This window comes from Hemitrygon akajei, chromosome 12 (genome assembly GCF_048418815.1).
Source record: "Hemitrygon akajei chromosome 12, sHemAka1.3, whole genome shotgun sequence".
Classification (NCBI taxonomy): Eukaryota; Metazoa; Chordata; class Chondrichthyes; order Myliobatiformes; family Dasyatidae; genus Hemitrygon; species Hemitrygon akajei.
The window spans coordinates 24,062,736-24,077,199 of NC_133135.1; positions in this window are offsets into that span (position 1 = coordinate 24,062,736).

Here is a 14,464-nt window from a genome sequence, read left to right on the forward strand (position 1 = left end):
TATAAAATATAAAATAAATAATGCAAAAAAAATAAAATCATATTCATAGACCATTCAGAAATATAACGGTTGAAAGGAAAAAGCAGTTTTGGATGTGTTGAGGTTGGTCAAGTTTCTGTATCTCCTCCCTGATGGTAGTAAAGCCAAGAGACCAGTCTTGTATGGTGAGGATCCTTAATGACGGATGCCACCTTATTGAGGCACCACCTCTTGAAGAGGTCCTCAATGGAAAGGAGGGTCTTGCCCATGATGGATTTGGGTGAGTCTACAACCACCTGCGATCCTGTGCATTGGCGGCTTCTTGCCTGCTTCTCAGGAAATTTTACAGCTTCATAGGCATTCAGTCTTGCACCAAGACCTCAAAGATTCAAAGATTGTTTAGTGTTATTTCTAAGACACAAGTGTAAAGGAGAACAAAGTCATTGTTTCTCTGGATCTCATCTACCCTGGTTAGATTTCTATCCTGCAACCAAAACCTCACTTTTTATACATTTATCTGCTGTGTCACTACGCATTCAAGAACCATAACAAACATGATGTTCCACCATAATCTTGGGCCTTCTGAAATCCTCATTTTTAGATTCCATCATTTTCAGCCTGTTGTCACTACCACCTATCACCACTTATCTTCTGCTGCTATTCCCATTTTCCCAACTCCCCCATGTGCCTTTCACACTCCCTCCCCTCATCTGGAACGTTTTGTTACCTGAAGCTATTGCTCCACCTCTTCCCTCTGCCTGTTTGTATTGGCTGTCTCCCATCTATCTTTCACTCCAGATGAAGCGTCTCAATCCTAAAAACTGACTGACCATTTCTCTCCAGAGTTGTCGCTTGACCCACCTCATCCAGCTATTTTATGTATCCCTCCTGTTTCCTGCAACTACTGTCTCTTGTGTCTCAACTTTTCTTTGTCTAACTAGACATACAAGTCCTATGTGATCTGTAGGATCACAAACAGAGAAAAACAAAACAAAGTGTACTACAAGGAGATGAATAAAGAATAATGTGATACAGCTCTAATTTATTCCTTTTAATTTGGTTAGTTAAGTTGAATCAAGCTTATGTTAATTTGATAATTCATTAAAATTACTTAATAAAACCAAACAGAAGTGAACAAGAGTCGAATGTTCCTTTACTTAATGACCAATAAATTAGGACACGTGCTTGCTTTTTAATTTAATACCCTCTCTGTGTTTGTTAACTGTTGCAGAATATAAGAAGTAGAAGCGGGAATGAACTAATGTGCCCTTTTGAGCTTGTTCAATAAGATCGTGACTGACTGTATCCGTTTTCTTGTCTGATCTCTACAACCTCTGGTCTCATTAGTGCACAAAGATCTACTGATCTTGGTCTTATACTCATGTTGAGTCCAATCAAGAACATGTATAATCTTTGACTTCTGAGGTGGAGAATTCAAAACCGAATTATTCAACCTCGAATTTAAAGGATCTTTCACACAATGTTGATTTTAAGTTTGTCACTGAACTACTCATGTGATGTATGTGATTAATATTTACTTTCCAATGTTTAGTTGGATCTTCATTCCCTTTGGAGAGTAGGAGAATGAGGGTGACTTCACAGAAGTTTATAAAATCATGAAAATATGTGGAGAAGATGGATAGTCATAGTCCTTCCCCCAGGTTTGGAATGTCCAAAACGAAACAGCAGAGATAAAAGTTGAGAGGAGAGATTTAAAAGAGACATTTAAGAGGCATTTGGACATGGAGGGGCAGGGCTTGGTGGGTTAGGGGGCAAATATGGGCAACTGAGGAATGATCATGAAGGATGCACAGGAAGTAGTCAGCGTGAACAGTGGGGCCGAAGGGCGGATAGTGTTTCTCTCCAGCAATCTGACTTCATGGCTCTATGAATCTAAGTCAGGTTGGTGTGTTTTTGGTGGAGCTGTCACAAGGATGCAAAAAGGAGAGAATGTTAGAGAATCTCCACTCTCAGAGCAGGGGCTATTTTTGACAAATATTAAAAGCAGATATGCAGAATGTGCTAAGAAAAGGAGGTGCGCAAGTCCAGCAGTGTGGTCCCTTCAGAACCAGAGGACATTATGAAACATGAACTAAATTTAGTTTTAGTGTCTCTGTGCAAAAAGAGGAGGCTGGATAAATATTAAACTGTCAGCAAGATAATAAGTGTTTATTAAGAATATCCATAACTGCCTGTCAGGAAGTCACTGTCAGATTATTGTGTTGCTCTAAATGGATCTCTTTCAGTAGAACATAGAACACAGAACATAGAACAGTACAACAGAGGAACAGGTCCTTCGGCCCACAGTGTTGTGCTGAACCAATTAAGTTAGTAATCAATGGCCCACTAAATTGATCTCTTCTGCCTACACAATGTCCACATCCTTCCATTTCCCTCACATTCATGTGCCTTTAGTAAGCCTATAATTCATCATGATGTCTTGATACAACAGGATAGGTATCCATATTGGGATCCTAGGATTATTTCTGTCTGCCAAACCTGCTCTCACTGTTCTCTGAATAATTCAATATTATCATTCCTGACAGAGGGATCTGGGAATTTTGTGAATGGTCTAAGGAGAAGATTGGTTTCCATGGGAACCCTAGAAATTATTGTCTCAGTTCATGAGACCAAAAAAAAGTGGATAAAAGATAAAAAGACAAACTAATTTTAACTGAGTAACAAGTTATGTATTTAAATGAAATTCAGAATGAATTAGAACACTACTAATATCTCTACAGTACTATTAAACTGTGTATTAATTCCTAATAGTTACCAGTGGAGGAATTCATCCAGGGTACACTGCTGTGTTATTTTGATTGACTGTACATGAACAAAACCAATGCAGAACACCTAATACAGATAATGGACAGCCTTCATGCAAGGCTTTTAATGATGGCATCCTCTAAATCTTCATTGTAAAGTTCAAGAATATTGTGGATAACTTCAAATTCTTCACCGTTTCTAACTTGCTGAAGTAGTGAAATCGTTTCATTTTCACTCCCAACAGTTTCTGGACTCACAAAGCCTAAATGTTTGAAACTTGTAGTGAGCAAAACAGTTTTGAATTGTCTTACTGCTTATTTATCTCCAACTATCAGTGACAAAAATTCACTGCTTTTTGAACACAAACACATGCAACTGCTCTTTTCACTCTAAGCGTGGTGTAGTGTCTAATGGTGGTGGAAGTATACACAACTGATGTTAGTTAGAAGCTGTTTGACAGCAGGTCTCCTATCCCAATTAAGAGATATAGTATTCCAAATTTACAGAAGGAAATAAAGTCAATTTTCTTGATTAGTTTCTGCTCTTCAAGAGTTTTCCCCAGTAAGTGGCTGCCTTGATTAACCAATGGCCCAATTAACCAGAATCCACTGCATATCAAAATCATTTTTAACATCAGTTTGAAGGGATGCATTAGACTGCAAGTTGACTAATTGGCTCAGTCACTTCCAGTACTCGATCATATAGTCAGTGCATCAGCATCATTTTTTTGGAAAAGCTAAGATCACTGTGAACAGAATGGGAAGTTCTGCAAGGTTTGGAAGAGCCAATATGTTACCCCAGAGGTTAGAACAATGATTTATTATATTGTAAAGTAACTAATTGTTACTCTAGATCTATTGTAGCACAAAAAAATACATTAAGGAACACAATAATAATAAAAAACAAAATATAAACACTTAAGACAGCTTATGTACATGGACTGTGTGTTCATAAAGTGACACTAGGCACAGGAGTATCTGTATATAAAGTGACTGACAGGAAATGATAAAGTAGTGGAGGTGGGGGAGGATGTGGAGAGATGAGTTAGTGGGTGGAGGTGTTGATCAGCCTTATTGCTTCGGGAAAGTAACTGAGTTTGAGTCTGTCAGTCCTGACGTGGATGCTATGTGGCCTCCTACCTGATGGGAGCGGGACAAACAATTCTTCAACAGGGTGGGTGGAAACATTCATAATGTTACTGGTCCTTTTCTGACATCTTTCTTGATGGCGGGTAGGCTGGTGCAGGTGAGGCACTGGGCAGTTCTGACTGTCCACTGCAGTGCAGTTTCCATACCATGCTGTAATACCACTTGTTAGGATGCCACTGTGCATCTGTAGGATACTGTGGGTATAGATGTGCACAGTCCAGCTCTCTTCAGCCTCCTCAGATTGTAGAGGGATTGGTGAGCTTTCCTGATTCTATAGAACATGTTCCGGGACTGTTAGAGATGGGTACCCCAGGAGTTTGGAACTGCTCGCTGTTTCCACTGCTGTGCCGCCGATGTAAAGAGTGGTGCGAGTTCTCCTGAAATCAGTAACCATCTTCTTCGTCTTGTTGACATTGAGGAAAAGGTTATTTGCCTGGCACCAGGCTTCAAGCTCTTCCACCTCCTCCCTACAGTGCGTCTCATTGTTGTTGGTGATGAGCCCCACTGTTGTCATATCATTGGCATACTTGGCAATGTGAGCACTCGGGTGTTTGGCTGTACATTCACGTGCAATGGGCTCCAATCTAATTCACTCATTCCACATATCCCTCACTCCCCCGGACATTGTCAGATAATCTCCCTGGTGAGCTGCAGCCTCGAGACCACCACTCTCACCACCATGACAACCAGGACCTTGCTCCTCTTCAAACTCACCCTGCTTCGTCCTGGTGCTCTGGTTTCTTCTCATATTCCAAATTAGGGTCAGTGAGTTGTGGGCATGCCATGTTGCTGCTTTGCACAATTCTTGCTGATTTGATTTGACACAAAATCATGCACTTCTGCTGTTCTGATGTGCATGTGACAGACAAAGATAATCAGGTCTTTAAACTCTACCTCTGCTAAGTCCTCATTTTCTCCTCTTGGGACCCAGCTTTGCCAGGACCCACTCAGTCTGATGGGCCACTGCTCCCTGCTCCCAGTGCTGGGGCACCTATCCCTGGCTTTCCATACAGCTGTGGCCGGGACTGAATAACTTGCCCGACCACTAGTTACACCGTTACTTTTTCCTCTGTTGGGGTAAATTGACTGGGAGTTTGTCAGATGGTGGGACAATTGCCTTCCAGGAGTCACTAGGAGCCTGCTGAAATCTGGATTTCTGCAATTAAAGTCACAGAGACATAGAGCACAACTGCACAGAACCAGGCCTTTTGGCCCATTTAGTCCATGCCAAACTATTATTCTGCCTCTTCGATCTGGTGTAGTTAGTGGCAGCATTAATTTGTTTCTATTTATTCAACAGTCTGATAGGGAAGAGAAAGCACCTACAGGGTGCACCTGCAGTAATGGTGGCAGGATCCGCATCGCTGGCCAGTTTCATGTCTGCACTCTCTCAGGCTGCCGGCAGGAAGGGAACCCTCAGCACCTTGTCTTTGGGAGTCAGAAGAATTTTGTTATCTGTAACCAGCTTCCCTCACAACCGCCCTGCCCCCATCCTTCCCAGCTCAGAGGAAAACAGCTGAAGATGTTCCTCCTTTGTTATTATAAATGTTTTTTTTTGCAAACATAAAAATATAGGAGCCTGCTTTGTCCTTCACTGTGATCATTGGCTGATTCTCTATACTATATCTGTGCTCTCTCCTCATACTCTTTGACGGCTTTACATCTAGAAATTCATCTATCTCCATAAAAATAATAATTGACTTAACTTCTGCATCCTTCTGTAGTAGCAGATTCCACAAGTTCACCACACCCTATAAACAAATTTCTCATCATTTCAGTCCGAAATTTATTGCCTGTAGTCTGAGATTGTGACCTCTCATTTTAAACCATCTAAGGAAAACAAATTCCTTGAATCCAGTCTGTCTAGAATTTTATAGGTTTCAATCAGACTAGGGGTTCCCATCCTTTTTATGCTATGGACCAATACCATTATGAAAGGGGTTCATGGACCCCAGATTGGGAACCCCTGAATTAGATCCTTCTCACTCTATCAAACTCCGGTGATTAAAAAAATAACTAGTGGACTTCATCTCTCTTTAATGAGCAGTCACCATTTCAGGAATTCATCTCTTTAAGTGTTCTTGCCTTGCTTATTGGAATAAGACAAAAGAAAAGCCTGTAGTACAATGTATTGTTCCCACACAATATCCAAAAGCAGAGAGATTGCATGCAGAAAAAAACAAAAGGATTAATGAATTCTCTGATCGAGGTAAGATGTGGTCTGCAGGAAGACGGGGTGGCATGGTTGTACTTTGGTTCATTCAATCGCCGGCTGTAAGATGGGTGTTCGGTTCCTGCTGCTGTCTGTAAAGAGCAACACACACAACATGCTGGAGGAACTCAGCAGGCCAGGCAGCATCAATGGAAAAAAGTACAGTTGACGTTTTGGTCCGAAAGGTCGACTGTACTTTTTTTTCCATAGATGCTGCCTGGTCTGCAGAGTTCCTCCAGCATGTTGTGTGTGTTGCTTGGATTCCCAGCATCTGCAGACTTTCTCTTGTTTGTTGTCGGTAAAGAGTTTGCACGATCTTCCCATGATTACATAGTTTTCTTCAAGGTACTCTGGTTTGCTCGCACAATTTCTCAACACGTAGGATTAGGGTTAGTGACTTGTGGGCATGCTATGTTAGTGCCAGAAGACCCTTGCAGGCTGCCCAGCACAATCTTTGCTGATTTGATTTGATGCAAACGATGCATTTCACTGTATATTTTGAGGTACATGTGACATACAAAGCTAACCTTAAAAGATGTAGTGCATTATTATAATTGCAAACAGGATATGCTCACTTGGACCAGGCTTTAAGATAACATAAATGTTTTCTGATGGTGTAGTGGCATCAGCAGCGGACTTTGACGTGAATGGTCCCAAGTTCAAATCCTGCTGGCTCCTTGCACACTTTCCATCCGTGCTGGGGTAGTAACTCAGCCTTGTTAAAAAAAACAGTCAAATGCTAATAGAAATGCAAATGCCATGAAAATGAACGACAACAACAAAGGTTTTCTGAGGTACCCCTACACATGGAAGGATCTCCATGTCAAATTTGCAGTTGATTGGCTCTGGCCAGCTCACACAGCATTGAGATGCTGGTCGGGTACATACCAGACAATTGCTTTTCTGCCAAAGTTAGCAAAGTACAGGTGAGCTGCACGGGAGAAAAGGTTTGTTTAAATGTTCATCATTGGTAACGTGAATCCGGCTGTTCTGTGAAAACTGTGAGAAATCGAAAGCTGGCTGGCTGCATGTCATTCTAACCCCCCTGCTGTAAACAGCAGTTTTAACCACGGTACAGAAGATGCTGTGTTTTTAATGAGCTAATTCTGACCCTCAGCAACACATTGTCTGCAAACTGCAATCTACTAATGATCTAGCAAATCCTGCCTCAAATTAAACAGACAGTGTGCATAAGGAAGACATTAAAATTGTGTTCATACTTCACAAAGCTGGCACAGCTTATTTATCATTTAATTCATGGGAGATTTAGCCCAGGATATCTATTTCATTGTTAGAAGATTGACAACCAGTAGCAATTTGGGTTTTGCCAAGACCGCTTGTCTCCAGAACTCATCGTAGATATGGCCTAAACATAAATCATAGAGCTGCATGCCAGAGGTTAGGTGAGAGTGACTGACCAGTATTAAGGCAGCACTTAACACCATCATGTCCTCTCGAGGGGCCCTGGGACTCATCGTCAGCAGCTGCCTGAAAGCCTTAGGAGAAGGACGCTACTGCTGCCACCATGACCAGGTGCTGAAGGCATTGGCAGAAAGTAACACGCTGGCCATTAACAACAGTAGGCAGGTCCGTCATCCCAGAAAACTAATTACCTTCGTCCAAGCTGGAGACCACCACAGCTTCAGGCAAGCTCGCCACAGCATCTGTCTGGCAACTGAAAGTCAATCTGGGCAAAGAATTAAAAGTTCCTTGACATCATCACATTATCATCACTGAGTCTTGGCTTGGTTATTTTGTCAGAAGCCTCAAAGCAGGTGGTCATGGTAGAACAGACATTTCCTTGGGAAGACTGTATTGAGGAGGTGTTTGAGCGTAAGAGAGCCAAATACCTGGAGCTGGTGGAGCAGTGCCAGAGACAGGTGTGGACAGCATGATGCAAATCTGTCAAGGTGGGTGCAGAGGATTTGCTAGCTGCCCGTTGTGCAGAACCTGCTCTCTCCGTAGCATTACAGGAGCTGCAAGGAAAGGAGCCACCAGGACTTTTGTAGAGGTCACTGAGCGAACCTTCAGATAGCTTTGGATTCAGGGGTGTGACCCGGCCCCTGGACAAATACTGCTGAGACACAAGCCAGGGGCTGATCAGCCCTGGCTGGTTTACCTGGGCGAGGGGGTCTGATGTAGAAAGGTCCATAACACCCGATGGTCCAGGTTACACCACTGACCATGTGTCTCAGTGCATCCTAGGATGTATCTCAACACTAGTATGTCATTAAAGCATCCAGGAAAAACTATCAAGGAGAATGTGTCCCAATACTTGCTGGTACTTGAGGTATGTTTGCTGACATACCTCGCAAACCTGTTCGGATTGAGTCTCAGGAAATGAGGTTAGGTGGTTGGAGGAAGTGTCAACAGGAGAATATCATTGTGATAGGAATCAAGATTCACTTAGGTTTTGCAAAGGGGCAAGTATACAATAGGTAAAGTCAGAGTAGGGGTAGTGTAATTCAAGAGGGTAAGAAATGACTTAGTAAAATTGAACTGGAGTCAGCAATCGGTTTCAGTGCAATGAAAGACAGTTAAGAAGGAAATTCAAGCTGGTCAGGGTAACGTTTCCACAAGGTTAAAGATGGGACTACCAAATCTCAAGGCCCCTGGATGAAACGATGCAGGCAGGGCAGGATAGGGCAAACAAGGGAATCATATGGCTGGTACTGAGAGTTTAATGCAGCAGAAGTCTGTCGGAGTGAAAATTCAAAGTTCAAAGTGAATTTATTATCAAAGTGCGTATATGTCACCATATACTACCCTGAGCTTCATTTTCTTGCAGGCATTCACAATAGAACAAAGAAATACAATAGAATCAATGAAAAACTACAAGCAAAGATGGACAAGAAACCAATGTGTAAAAGAAGACAATACAAAAAAAACAAATAATTAATAACAAACTAATAAGTAAATAAATACTGCTGAGGAATTGAGTTGTAGAGTCCTTGATAGTGACTCTATGGATGGAATCACTGCCAAACAACAGGAGAATCTCATCAGAAGAGTCAAGTGGGGGGAGTGGGGAGGAATTTTGTTAGCTTAAGATGTGAATGGCTGCATGCAGCTTCAGGAGATGGGATTTCATCCCTGTTGTTGAGATTTTGGTTGCACTCAGTGATGATGGGCAAGGGTAAGTAGAAATCCACTCTACAGCAAATCCTACCAAACAGCAGAGAGTTGGCCTTTAGTTTACTCAGGTCCTTCAATCACACTTTGAGAAACCAGAAATGAAAGATGATTACACAAAGATCCTAGGCGGACTCTTGTCATTGGACTGTCCCATTGGACAAGGGACTTCATGCATTTTGTAAATATCCCCCCACCATTTGTGGCAATCTGTGGCCATAAGAGGACAGCTATCAAGGGAGAGCGGGAAATCGGAACTGAAGCAAGGAGATCCATAGAAAAGCATTTCTATGTTGATGATTATCTCAAATCATTTTCTAGTGCAGAAGAAGCAGTCAGTGTGCTGAAAGTAATGCAAGACATGTTGACTGACTAATCTCAGCTGAATAAGATTGCATCCAACGGTGTTGAGATCATGCAAAATTTCCCATCTGAAGATCTGGCCAAGGGTCTAAAGAATCTTGATCTTGGACAGGAGCTCCCTTCAGTGCAGTGTAGTCTAGGCCTTGGATGGAACCTCGTTACAGTCACCCTTACTTTCAATGTCACTAATACTGAAAGATCCTTTACACGTCATGGCGTGCTATTGACTATTAACAGCCTATTTGACCCTCTTGGATTTGCTGTTCCTGTCAGTATCCAGCCTTGCGTCTTGTTAAGAGAGTTGACCTCAGACGCTTGTGGATGGGACGCCCCACTCCCAAAGGGGAAACCCCACTCCCAAAAGGGAAACGTGAGTAGTGGCATCAATGGTGGTCCTCCCTTCAGGATCTTAAACATTTGAGGATTCCAAGAACCTACTGAACAATTCTGCTATCTACTACTCAAAAGGGAGAGGTCGGCATATTCTGTGATGTGTCAACTAAAGCTATTGCTGTTGTTGCACTCCTGATTGTCACAGATGCTGCTGGATATAATGAAGTTGGATTCATCCTGGGCAAGGCAAAGCTTTTGCTCCCAAACCAGATCTTACCATGCCAAGGCTTGAACTCAGTGCTGTTGTTCAAGTGTTTGAGATAGAACAGATGATAAAGAGCTGGACACAGAACTAGAAGATAGATAGATAGATAGATAGATAGATAGATAGATAGATAGATAGATAGATAGATAGATACTTTATTCATCCCCATGGGGAAATTCAACTTTTTTTCCAATGTCCCATACACTTGTTGTAGCAAAACTAATTACATACAATACTTAACTCAGTAAAAAAATATCAAGTTTCTTACTGATATCATAGTAGTGCTGGTTATATATGTAATGAAACAAGGAGATTCTATGCTTATGTACACAGTAGGATCCAATGTATCAGGTGATCCATTCCTGCCAATGGAATTATATTCCTATTGATCTCAACTGGCCCAACATTTCTCGCTGATCCCTACCAGGAACATCATCAAGACAGATATTTTTGAACTGAGAACAGTTAAAGACTGTATACTGAGATTGTTTCAGGACTAACCTCTGAGCCTATCCTTCTTTTACCAAAGGCTTAATGAAGTGATCACTTGACTTTTGGTTTCAGTAGTTAAGTTTAACATCCTATGGATGCTAGGCAGGGAGTGTTCTGGTGGGGATGTGTCTCCAGTCCATGGGTGATAACCGTGAAGACAAGTTTCCCCTCTACTGCCCTTTCAGTGCATCTCGACACAGCTATGCTACAAGTTAAACACCTTCAAAAATCACCCAGGATGGATGTTTCCTTCAGGATTTTTAATGAGATCAATGGTAAATTGTTTGTACCATACATCGGGCTGCTCTCTACAGCTACCTGATGAGGTAACTGTAGCCTTTGGCCAGGGGCACATGTTGTCAGGTGGTGCCCAACCTTCATAGAGTGTTTTGACCCTTAACAACTACACTCTCCAGTTGGTGGGTCAGCAATGGTGGCCAAGTCACTCCCCATCTGCTCCCGACTTGCAGCTCAACTCCTCTCGCCTGTTCCATATCCAGCAAGAGGCTCTTTCTGCTTCATCCCCCATCCTGTTATCTGCTTGGTTCTTGCTCTTTTCATCAAGACCCAGCACAGACAGCAACCTCCTTGCCGACCTTTCCGAGAGTCCTCTACAGCCGATCTCCATGGAGAATAACCACATCTGCTATCCTTTGCCCCTGCACTCCTGGACTCAGAACTGGTACTTCAGGGCCTTCCTCCGTGAACATCCTTGCATCCTTCCTCCCATGGTACTCTGAACTCCACCAGGATGATTTTCTTGCCTTCGGTGGACCACAGTACGATGTCTGGTCAAAGTGTGGCTTTGCACCACCTCCTGGAACTGCACCTTCCTCCCCACATCGAACATCATCTCCCATAATTTGGCAGTTTGCAGCAGATTGTATTGAGGCCTCTTTGATATGACAGGTGTGCCCCTCTCCCTGATGAAAATGACTGCCATGTTTACCTCTCTGCCAGCTGGTCTCTTTTTACGCCTCTTCTGCTCCAGTGTGTCAGCAAGGGACAGTAGGACCTTGTTGTAGTGCCATCTTTACCGTGCTTGTGTTAAAGCTGTTTTGCATCCTGACAGTACGTGGGCCCATGAACCCTGTCGATCACAAAGCTTGTAATTCGGATCCTCTCTCAGCCTCCATGGATAGTGGTGTATGGAGAGAGTCATACACGGATTGCAGGAGGAAAGAACTGCAGAAGATCCCATTTCGTCAAGGCACCCTGTGACCCTAACTCCACTGTCTTCGATAATGGCATTTCGCTGTCATGGTTCCATGCCTCTGCCTGGACCATGTCATGCCTATCCCCTGCACTTGCACTCCCCCATCGTTGGAAGTATGCAAAGCGAAGGCCTTGCCCTCCCAGGTATAGGTTGCCAATGCTGTCTCTCAACTGCAGGGAGCTCACAGCCTGGTGTATGCCGGGTTTGCAGTCCACTTTCAGCCTGATCTTGTTGTGACTTCTGCTTGGTTTATTAACCTGTCTTCAGAGCCCCTCAGTGTTAACACAGCTCTACACTTTGCCACCTTGAGTTTCTCCACTACTGATGACAACATCAGTACTGATCTTATGTACAGCCCCACTGAAGAAAAACCTGGGGGAGTCCCCAGCCACCTGCTTGTTGACTTTCCTCTCGATGCCTTCTACAATGGTCATGGGGAACTCGTACACTGTGAAAAGCCAGAGCAGGCTTGGTGGAAGACCATACTGGTACAACCATGTCTTAAATTTACCAAGGAGTCCAGTTTTGTTGAACTTTTTCAGCCACTCTTCAGTTTGTCAGGATCCAGCATCAGGAAGCAAAAAGAGGGTCTGAAGTATTCCTGGAAAGCAAAAGCAAAATAAATCCAGAGATACCCTATAAGTACACAAAGATTATAGCACAAAGTAGATCCTTCAGCCCATGACATGCCAACCTTTTAACTTACACCAAGATCATTCTAACACTTCCCTTCCACATAGCCCTCCATTTTTCTTTCATCCACTTGCTTATCTAAGAGTCTCTTAAATGACCATGATGTATTTGATTCTACCACCACCCCAACAGCGTTTTCCATGCACCCACCACTCTGTGTAAACATCTACCTCTGACATCTTGACAATACTGTTCTTCAATCATCCTAAAAAGATGTCCTCTCGTATTAGCCATTTCTGCCCTGGGAAGAAGGTGCTGGCTGTCCTAGCTATCCTTCTTATCATCTTGTACACCTCCATCATAAAGAGCAGGAGGGCAATCAATGAGGTAGTATGGCTTATATTTGCTTGGAACATAAACTAATCAACCCCTAAAAAGGGGTAACTCAGAGTACCAGTGAGTCTGAGTGATGTGGGAGAAAAGAAAAGCATCTCAGGAGAACACCCAAATTGCTGATAAACAGATTTGAACTTGGGGTTGAATCCGTGGTGCTGAAGTTTTCAGCACCCGCAGTGACTGCTGGGTAACTGTGCCACCGTTCATTTGGCAGAGCGCGTGGGTAATGTTCTCTGACTTCACAAAAGACTGAGGCGGTGTCAGTGTAGTTAAGGTGAGCAGATGTGAAATATTGGATGGATTAACTGCAGTAGAAGAGAAGATATCAAGGTATTTATCTTCCTTGAAAATGGGCAAATAACCAGTCTGAGATGAAGTATATTGTATGCTGATAAAAGATGCAAGGGTATTTGGCAACAATTTTCTGATCTTCCCTGACTATAGGAGTGACGACAGAGGACAGCTAAAGTTATTTAAAGAAGGAAACAATGAACTAAGTGATCACATGCCTGTTAGTGATGGACAAATTATTAAAACCCATTCTGACTTTTATCTAGAAAGGCACAGAATAATCAAGGATATTATGGATTTGTTAAGGAATGGTCAACTGCTTTGATGAAGGAATAGGGGGATGGATGAGGGCTGTGTATGCAAAGTATTCCAAGTCACTTATTACCAAAGTATGTATATAGTATACAGTCCTGAGATTTGTCTTCCCACAGACAATCACAAAACAAAGAAAACTATGAACCCATGTTAACCATAGGTCAACAGAACTAGGTTGGGAAATTCACTACGCAACTCGTAATTAATCAAAGCTCACACTTTATTGTCTCTGTACAAACAACAACAACATAACTATGTTGATCCTGGGCCAACAGCTCAGATCATGAATTCTGCTGTTTCCTCTGTACTCACTCGGACCACTTTTCCAATTTATAACACCAAATAAGGGATCTCTGTTGGCCAGATGATTGATCCTTTCTTCACTCAGCCCCTGGCATGGTGGTTCTTCCTTGCCATGGTGGGTCTCTTGAGAGAGTTATTGCTGATAGTACACTTGAAGTGTCCAATTTTATACTCGTTCTTTAGTAATTCAAATTGCATTCCAGTGTCATTGGCTGTAGGTCATCTGATTGACCTTTAACACTTCCTTATTGTCTCTGCTCCAGGCCAGCATCCATTTATTGCCCTCTTCCCAGCAAGTGGCAATCGGTAATTTATGGCTGTTTGTTCTCCATCAGGAAGAAGATACAGGAGCTTCAGAATCCACACCACCAGGTTCAGGAACAATTATTATCCCTCAACCATCAAGCTGTTGAAACAGAGGGGATAACTTCACTTAATCTCACTCGTCCATCACTGAATGCTTCCCAGTGAACAGAACTTACTTTCAGGGACTCTTCATCTCATATTCTTGGTATCTAGAAACATAGAAAACCTACAGCACAACACAGGCCCTTCTGCCCACAATGCTGTGCCAAAAAATGTGTACTTTCCTTAGCTCAAACTGGTAAAACCTGAAGTGT